At 43.3% G+C, this 9,221-nt stretch overlaps 1 pseudogene; it reads left to right on the forward strand.

The window, feature by feature from the left end:
* Window positions 1–3,959: 3,959 nt before the first annotated feature.
* Window positions 3,960–5,248, forward strand: LOC129519844 (keratin, type I cytoskeletal 18-like; annotated as a pseudogene).
* Window positions 5,249–9,221: the final 3,973 nt, after the last annotated feature.

Raw genomic sequence — 9,221 nt, forward strand, 5'->3', positions numbered from 1 at the left:
ACCTTTTCATACCTACCTTCTCTCCTGTGTTGAAACAAAGAAGGAGGAAGGTGTGCGTGTTTACATGTGGGGTGGAAGGATAAATCAAGAAAGGTGGGGAGGAATGGCAATAATATATTGGTTCTGTGTTGCTGGTCCAGAGCCATTCATGTATGGTAAGACCTGAAATTTTATGCACCTTTTTTTGACATCTTTGAGCCTCATAGGGCCTAAAGATCTAACTGTGAGTTCCCCTGCTCTTACCAGATATACCCCACCTTCCCCCCACTCCTCCCCCAGAAGGAAAGGCTTTCCACCTGCTTAGTTCCCTTATCACCTAGACTAGCCGCATTCCAACTGGTCCTCAACCTGATGGGTCCCACCTTCCTACCAGCCTGCAGAATTATTCTGATGAACCAGACACACCCTCCTGTGGGAACAAGGGCCATCTCACACTCTTGTCACTATATAAGGCCTGCCTCCTGTAGTCCCTGCTGGTTACTTCTGCTCTAAGTACAACCTTCACTTGGCCCTGGGTGTTGTACACTGTCATAGCTTTCCTAGGCTGTGAGTATATGTGACCATTAAACAGTGTTGGTCTCATTTGTCCACTGTGGGGTGCCATGTATTAGGCCATCTCATCCTCCCTAGGACAGAGGAGCCCACCTTCACCAGTGGGATGAATAGGAGGTAATCAGAACAGTCCTCCCAAATGTGAATTCTAACTGCCCACTCAGTCACTTGAAACTCAAGTCCTCCCAGTGCCTCAGTTTTTCCATCTCAGAAATGGAGCCATTATTCGTATCCACTTAATAGGATTCATATGAAAGTTGAACAAAATACATGTTTATGTATCTGGCGTATAAAACACTGAACAGCTTTATTCATTCATTCATTCATTCATTCATTCCCCTATTGAACATATATATATTAAATACTCATTGGTTTTTGGGGAAGAAAAACTCTTATTAGGAAAACCCAGACTCAGTTATGAGTTTAGCTGACCATGCTATCAGTGACTACCTGGACATGAACTCGAGATATTTTGCTAAGTCCAGGGTGAATTTGAAAATAAATTGCATACCTATTTTTCAAGAAATGACAATACTTCGACTTTCTCTCCTCCCCCTTGCCCCTTATATGAACTCATCTGGGCCTAGTCCCTCTGATGGTATCTCTCTCTCTCTAAACTGCTCAATTTATCTTGAATTTAAATTGCAAAAAGTTAGGATGTGCACAGTTGTTAAACTTTCAAACTTGAGCTTTCCTCACCCCTGCATTTCCAACCCAGCACAAAGGCATTTTCATTAGATGATCACCGAGGCTGTATCTGGTGTTATACAATTCCATTTGGCACATAAAAATGTATTTCTTTCTGACTGCATTATATTACCCTACTTATTGAACCGTTTATCACATAGTGTGGGGCCCAAGCTCTGTTTTATTGAAACTACAGAATCAAATATCCATGTATCCACATATCTCTATGTCTCTACAGGTACTTTTCTGGAGAGAGTTGCTTCTTAGGAATGCTGACAAGCTAAGCAGTCTTCCTTCTCTGTTCCCCTGGGTTTAGTGTGGATTCCGTTAGAAATGGAATCCTTTTATAGGGATGCCTGCTCGACCCTCCCCCCTCCAACCCCACCCTGCAATGGGATGATGGGATTGCACTGCCCCAGCATTTAGCATCAAATGCGAAATAGTAGGGCCATTATGAGTCCCAAGACGAAAGGCTTCCAGGCCTGAGTTCATATGCCAGCTCTTCTTCTTCCCCTACCCTGTGACCTTGGGTCATGTTAAGAATCAGAATAAGCATTGGCTGAGTTTGCTAACTTGCATGATCTTTAGTCTTCTCATTTGTAAAGTAAATGGAGATGAGAGTAGCACCAAATTCAGATGCTGTTGAAATGAATACATGAGCTAAAATGTATGTATGTTTGGAAGAGGGTTAGGTATCTTATGTGAGCTATCATTTTAATTTTCTTTCATACTTTGCTATCTTCTGATTCCTTCTTGGTAAAGGGAAGGTTAGAGGGGATATGATGAATTCTTTTCATTCATTTATTCATTCATGTATTTGTTCATTCATCCAACATTTATTATGTGCGTATTATATATCATGTGTGATACTAGGCTGTGGGATGCCAAGAGATTAAAATGAATAATACATAGCCTTAGCCCTCAAAAATGCTGAGTTTATTGCAAAGATAGACATGTGAGTGTTCACAAGCAAAATAGCCTGAATCCTGCCCTATTTCCCATCCCTTGCCCTTGAAAGGATGCAAGGTTTCTGGAATTCCACTGTTAAAGTGCTTGAGTACAAATATTAACAGGCAGCTCCTGAGAAAGGCCTCCCAACTTGAAGTCAGCAGACCCCGTTTAAGTCAAATTTACCCACTTACCCTTGAGCAAATCATTCCTTTGCTTTCTCTGTAAAACCAGGAGTGATGCTATCCACGCAGTCTACCACAGAGAGCAGCATCTACTGCATCCAGAAAGTACTTTGTAAACTCTGAAGTGACGATTCTGATATGAGAAACAGAACACCCTGTCTCAGTCCCACATGGGAGAGGTGGGGAATGTGTGATAAAACAAGTTAGAACCCTGGCGGGTATTTCTGTCTCCTTCTGTTAAACTTGGGTTTGGCAACTTTTAAAACCCTTCTTCTTGATTCTAAAACTAGGTCCTAAGGGAACCTGTGAGACAAGCTGTCAAACAGTAACTGAAAAGTTAGATAAAGTTAGGGAAGCTAAGAGGTGGGTGCTTCTCTGATGCTTCTTGCCTAAAGATAGAACAAAGGAGGAACAATGCATCTCTCCAAGTGGGGAAAATGAAATCGTGGAGAGCTTTAATTCGTGGAACCCTGACTCTTGACTCTAGCTGCCTCCTCTAGGTTCTGAACCTGCTTGGAAAGTGAGTTTCTCAGTGCGGTCACTATTACTAGAACTGGACAGGGCAGTTCTTCACTAGACTGTGCAGTAGGTAACTGTGCCAAGTAAACACCAATCGTGGCCCTCAGGTCAGTCCCTGTGACAACCTCCAACACCCATACATACTTCCAAGTATTCTCTAGAGAGGAAACTAGCAAGATTTTTCTGTAAAGATCCACATAGCAAATATTTTGGGCTTTGTCTGCCATACAGTCTCTGTTGAAACAGCTCAACTCTGCATTGTACTGGAAAGCGACCATAGACATATTAGCAAATGGATATGCTATATTCCAATAAATTTTATTTCTAGTAGCAGGCTGGAATTGGTCTGGTGGAGGACTCTGTTTTAGGAAATTATGCCACCCCGTTGAAATTAACTTTTCTATAAGGAGAAAATTGGGCAGAGAAATGGGCTGGTTGTCCTGGATGGTATTGATAGTCAGAAAATGATGACTTCTTCATAGAAGAAGGAAATGCAAAATGGAAGACTTTGTTTTGACTGTCCCCCTGAATTATGATTCTCCAGAGAAACAAGACCAATAGATAGGCAGGCCGACAAACACATAGGTAATGGTTATGAAGGCTGCGAAGTCTCTCAATGTGACAAGCTGGAGATCCAGGAAAGCTGGTTGTAAATTCAGTCTGAGTCTGAAGGCCTGAGAACCAAGGGAGACAATGGTGTAAATCTCAGTCCCAGGGTAGAAGACGAGATGAGATGTCACACCTCAACCAGGCCGAAGAGATGGGGTGAATCCTTCCTTTCTCTGACTTTTCTTCTATTCAGGCCCCAAAAGATAGGATGGTGCCCATCACCCTGGGGGAGGGCCATATTCTGGATCTGTTAGTTCAAATGCTAATCTCATCTGCAACTCCCTTATTGACACACCTAGAAATAATATTTAACCAAATATCTGGGCATCTCCTGATTGAGTCAAGTTGATACATAAAATTAACTATCATACATCCTGTACTATTTTAAAAATTGAGGCATTGGCCTGGCCCAAGCCTGAGTCCTGGCCTCCTAAGTCAGCCTCTTACTCTCCGAACAGCATGAGCTTCACCACCCATTCCACCTTCTCTTTCAACTACCAGTCCCTGGGCTCCGTGCAGTTGCCCAGCCACCAGGTCCGGCCAATCAGCAGCGGTGCGGCCAACATCTATGCAGGTGTGGGGGGCTCAGGCTCCCAGACCTCCGCATCCTGCTCCACCAGCTTCCGGGGCGACTGAGGGTCCGAGGGCCTGGCTACGAGTATGGCTGGGGGTCTGGCGGGCATAGGGGGCATCCAGGGCAAGAAGGAGACCATGCAAGACCTGAATGACCAGGACCTTCTACCTGGAGAGGGTGAGGAGCCTGGAAGCTGATAATCAGAGACTGGAGATGAAAATCTGGGAACACCTGGAGAAGAAGGTACCCCAGGTCAGAGAGACTGGGGGCATTACTTCAAGACCATTGAGGGCCTGAGGGCTCAGATCTTTGCAAGTGCTGTGGACAATGCCCTCATCGTTCTGCAGATTGACAATGCCTGGCTTGCTGCTGACGACTTCCGAGTCAAGTATGAGATGGAGCTGGCCATGCACCAGTCTGTGGAGAGTGACATCCATGGACTCCACAAGGTCATTGATGACACCAATGTCACTCGGCTGCAGCTAGAGACAGAGATCGAGGCTTTCAAGGAGGAGCTGCTCTTCATGAAGAACCATGAGGAGGAAGTAAAGGGTCTACAAAACCAATTGCCAACTCTGGGTTGACGGTGGAGTTGGATGTCCCCAAATATCAGGATCTCAGCAAGAGCATGGCAGATATCTGGGCCCAGTATGATGAGCTGGCTCAGAAGAATCAGGAGGAGCTGGACAAGTACTGGTCCCAGCAGATCGAGGAGAGCACCACAGTAGTCACCACACAGACCCCTGAGATAGGAGAAGCTGAGATGACCCTCACGGAGCTGAGACATACCGCCCAGTCTTTGGAAATCAACCTGGACTCAATGAGAAACCTGAAGGCCAGCTTGGAGAACAGCCTGAGGGAGGTCGAGACCCACTATGTGATGCAGATGGAGCAACTCAACGGGGTCCTGCTGCACCTGGAATCAGAGCTGTCCCAGACCCAGGCAAGGGGGCAGCGCCAGGCCCAGGAGTATGAGGCCCTGATGAATGTCAAGGTCAAGCTGGAGGCTGGGATTGCCACCTACCGTCACCTGTTGGAAGATGGGGAGGACTTCAGTCTTACTGACACCCTGGTCAACAACTCCTTGCAGACCATCCAGAAGACCATCACCCGCAAGATCATGGACAGTAAGGTGGAATCTGAGACCAATGACACCAAAATTCTGAGGTGTTGAGGCAGCAAAACAGGGTACCCTTTGAGGAGCAGGAGGCCAATAAAAAGATTCAGAGGTCAAAAAAAATTGAGGCATTGTTTATATACAAGAAACATAATTTACATACAATGAAATCTCAAAAGTACAGTTCAGTGAGTTTTGACAAAAATATACTTGTGTGAGAATCATCTCTAAGATGTTTCCCTCCCCTAAGAATGTATCTTATGCTGGGATGCCTGGGTGGCTCAGCAGTTCAGCGTCTGCCTTTGGCTCAGGGCGTGATCCTGGAGTCCTGAGATCGTGTCCCACATCAGGCTTCCTGCAGGGAGCCTGCTTCTCCCTCTGCCTATGTCTCTGCCTCTCTCTTGGTGTCTCTCATGAATAAATAAAATCTTTTTTTTAATAAAATCTTAAAAAAAAAAGGATGTATCTTATGCCCCTGGACAATCTAGGGTCCCCCAACCTGAAGCAACCACTGTTCTGATTTCTAATCCCTATAGATTATCCATTTCTGTTTTTCTATTTCATAAATTGGAATTTTGTAGCTCATACATTTTTTGTGTCTAGTTTTGACTTTTTCATTAAATAAAATATGGGTATCAACAATAATATAAGACAAATTGATTATAAAGATCACCCTAATCCCATCACCTGAAAAACACATCTGTTTTCATCATGGTAAATTCTTCTCCAAATCTGACCCATGTGTGCACATCTTTTAATATAATTATTTTCAGACTTTACACACCATTTCCCCTGATTTTTTATTTAATGATACACCAGACACATTTTCCTTGTTTCCATGGAATTACCTTAATGATTGTTTAGTAGTTGTCTAAGATTCCAGCCTACTGATGCGTTCAACCTTACTGAAACCTTCCCATTATAGAGAGAGGTAGTAGATCTAGGTATATTCTGAGGAGGCTGATTTCCTGGTCCAAACCCTGACTCTGTGCCTCAGTTGCTCATCTATGAGGTAGGAAGTACACCAGGACCTACTTCATAGGGTTGTTGTTAGGATTAAATGAATTTCTCCATGTCAGATACTCAGAACAATGCTTAATACATAATAAGCACTATCATCATTAGGTATCTAGGTTGTCCAGTTTTTTTATAGATGATGTCATCACAGATACTTTAGGTCCTACAGCTATTACCTTTTCCTGAATTATTCCTAAGATAAATTCCCAGGAGGAGAGTTAAAGAGATGGGCTATCTGATGGCCCTTGCTGTGTGCTGTCCACCCTCCTGTGTTCTCTTCTCAATTCATGCATCCTCTGCACTGGCTCCTCATCTGTGATGATCCTTCTGTACTTCTCACATCCTGTAAATTACCAGGTTTTCTCAATAATGTCTCCAATTTTTTGAATTAATCTACCTCTTTTCATTCCTACTTGCCATTACCTTGGCCCACGCTAACATCATCTCACTTCTGGATTGCTGAAACCACCTCCTACTTCCATTCTCCCATTTAGGCCCACCCCATCCCACCAGTTTTCTATTGACTGATAGAGCTGTCCTCTCAATAGGCTCATCTGATCATATCACCTACCTGTAAAGGTCCTATCACCCTTAGAATAATTCAAACCTCTTGATATGCTTTCCAGGGCCCTTGTTGATTTAGACCCACTTCTATTATTCAGTCTTCCCACCACACATGACTCCCCCCCCCCATTCTTCTCTCTGTCTCTCACATGAAGCATGTCTTTCTCATTTTCATCTCATCTCTCTTTTCATCTCCCTCCTAGATATACTGTTGCTCAGCCTTGAAATCTTTTTCTTTACATTTGTTTTTATTTAAGTTCGATTTTCCAGCATATAGTATAACACCCAGTGCTGATCCCATCAAATGCCCTCCTCATTGCCCGTCACCCAGTTACCCCATCCCCCCACCCACCTCCCCTTCTGTAACCTTTTGCTTACCAGAGTTAGGAGTCTCTCATGGTTTGTTTCTCTAATTTTTCCCACTCAGTTCCCCTACTTTCCCTTATAAATCCCTTTCACTATTTCTTATATTCCCCATATGAATGAAACCATATGATGATTGTCCTTCTCTGACTGACTTATTTCACTCAGCATAATACTGTCCAGTTCCATCCACATCAAAGCAAATTGTGGATATTTGTCTTCTCTGATGTCAGCCTTGAAATCTCATTTTGGCTCTTAGCCCACAGGAAACCCCATCCCTAACCTCCCAAGTTATCTTTGATACCTTCTCTTTTTTGTTATTCATGAGACTTTTGTGACTACTTGTTTATTGTGTTTCTACCTCTAGGAGAGGTTCTGTATTTTTACCCTCCTTAATTCCTTCTTACTATCCTAGCACATGGTAGGCCCTTGGTTTGTTAAATTAGTAAATGAGAGATTTACTGATTTCAGGAGAGCTGTACCAACTTAACACCAATGTAATACAGATGTCATTTCACATGCAGGCTTGACAGCATTGGGTATTGTTGTTTTAGAAATGTTTTCATTGATTTAGTCTAAAATAATACCTCCAGATTATTTTAATTTGTATTTGTTCAGCTATTAATAAAAAGTGAATTTTTTGTCAAAGATGGGGACCAAAAGTTAAGGATTAACCCTCCCCCCTCTACTCACTTGCTCATTTGTTCATTCAACAAACTTACAAAGTTCCAGACTATGTGCTAAATTCTCAGGATTCAAGTTGCCAATGATACTATCCCCTTTCCACAGGGAAATCACGGTCAAGAGAGGAATTCAGAAATGCAAATAAATGATAAAAGAGAGTAACAGGGACCATAATGAAGAGATGTATTGGGGCTTGTTTTAGACTTGAGAAGGTTCTGGGCTACCTTTATGTTGAGAGCAAAGCTTGGCTCCAGGGGTTCTATTATTTACCCATGAGGATAAAATGGATGATCCTTCCATTTTCTTTTTTTTTCTTAAGATTTTATTTATTTTTTTTTTATGAGAGAGAGAGAGGCAGAGACACAGGCTGTGGGAGAAGCAGGTTCCCTGCAGGGAGCCTGATGCAGGACTCGATCCCCAGACCTGGGATAATGCCCCGAGCCAAAGGCAGATGTCCAACCGCTGAGCCACCAAGGTGTCCCCTAACATTTTCTTCATAGTCTCCCCATCTATCTCATCCTGGGATAAAATTCAGTTGTCTTAGCCTGACCATTGCCCAAGTCCAACTTGGATGTTATCTTTAATGATGCTTCTCTCTTGCCTGGCTGGACATACTCACTGAACCCCATTTCACGTTTGACTAGCTTCATATCAGACTCTTAATGAGATGACAGTGTGAAATTGGTGTTTGGCCTCATCTGGGAATGGTGGGAGGGAAGGAATGGGAAGAGGTCAGAAAGGTAGGATGAAACATGATGAAACAAGATGAGCTAGCAATATTTCTCTTTGTGAAGAAGACTGTGTAGTGACCATACAAGGCCTTCCATTGGGAGAAAAGGAAGCAAGTGCATACACCCAACAGCACAACTGTCCAGGGTTCTGCTCCTTGAGGACCTGGTTCTAATGAATCTATTCCTGGTTCTAATGAGGTGTTCTCTAACACACACAGAAGCTTCTTAGTCAGAAGTTATTTGTGAGTTTATGCCCTAGGAGACTCAATATAATCCTCTCCCAGGATTATAAATCAGCACGATAGTAAGGTTTTGGAATTTGGGTTCCATGATTATGCTTATCCATGATCAGATGGCAGTGTATATACCTGTCTCATGTCCTCAAAGGCTTTATGGTTAAGTTTGGAAGACAAGATCTACAACAGAGAAAAATAAAATTATAAGCAATCATATGTGACTGCTAAAGCAGAGGAAGATATATAAGAATGTTGTAGACAAGGTGGCAGAGAATGGGATCTTGGAGAGTGAGGTTTGGCAAAATGCAGGGTATGGGGAAGACATCTCAGGAGAGGGTCACACCACCAGTGGAGGGATGCTGGTAGAGTGAGCCTGGATGTTCAAGTTCCACTGACGATAACTTCTTGAGGCGGTCTGATGGTCTCACACATTGG

This window comes from Nyctereutes procyonoides, unplaced genomic scaffold (assembly GCF_905146905.1).
Source record: "Nyctereutes procyonoides isolate TBG_1078 unplaced genomic scaffold, NYPRO_anot_genome, whole genome shotgun sequence".
Taxonomy (NCBI): domain Eukaryota; kingdom Metazoa; phylum Chordata; class Mammalia; order Carnivora; family Canidae; genus Nyctereutes; species Nyctereutes procyonoides.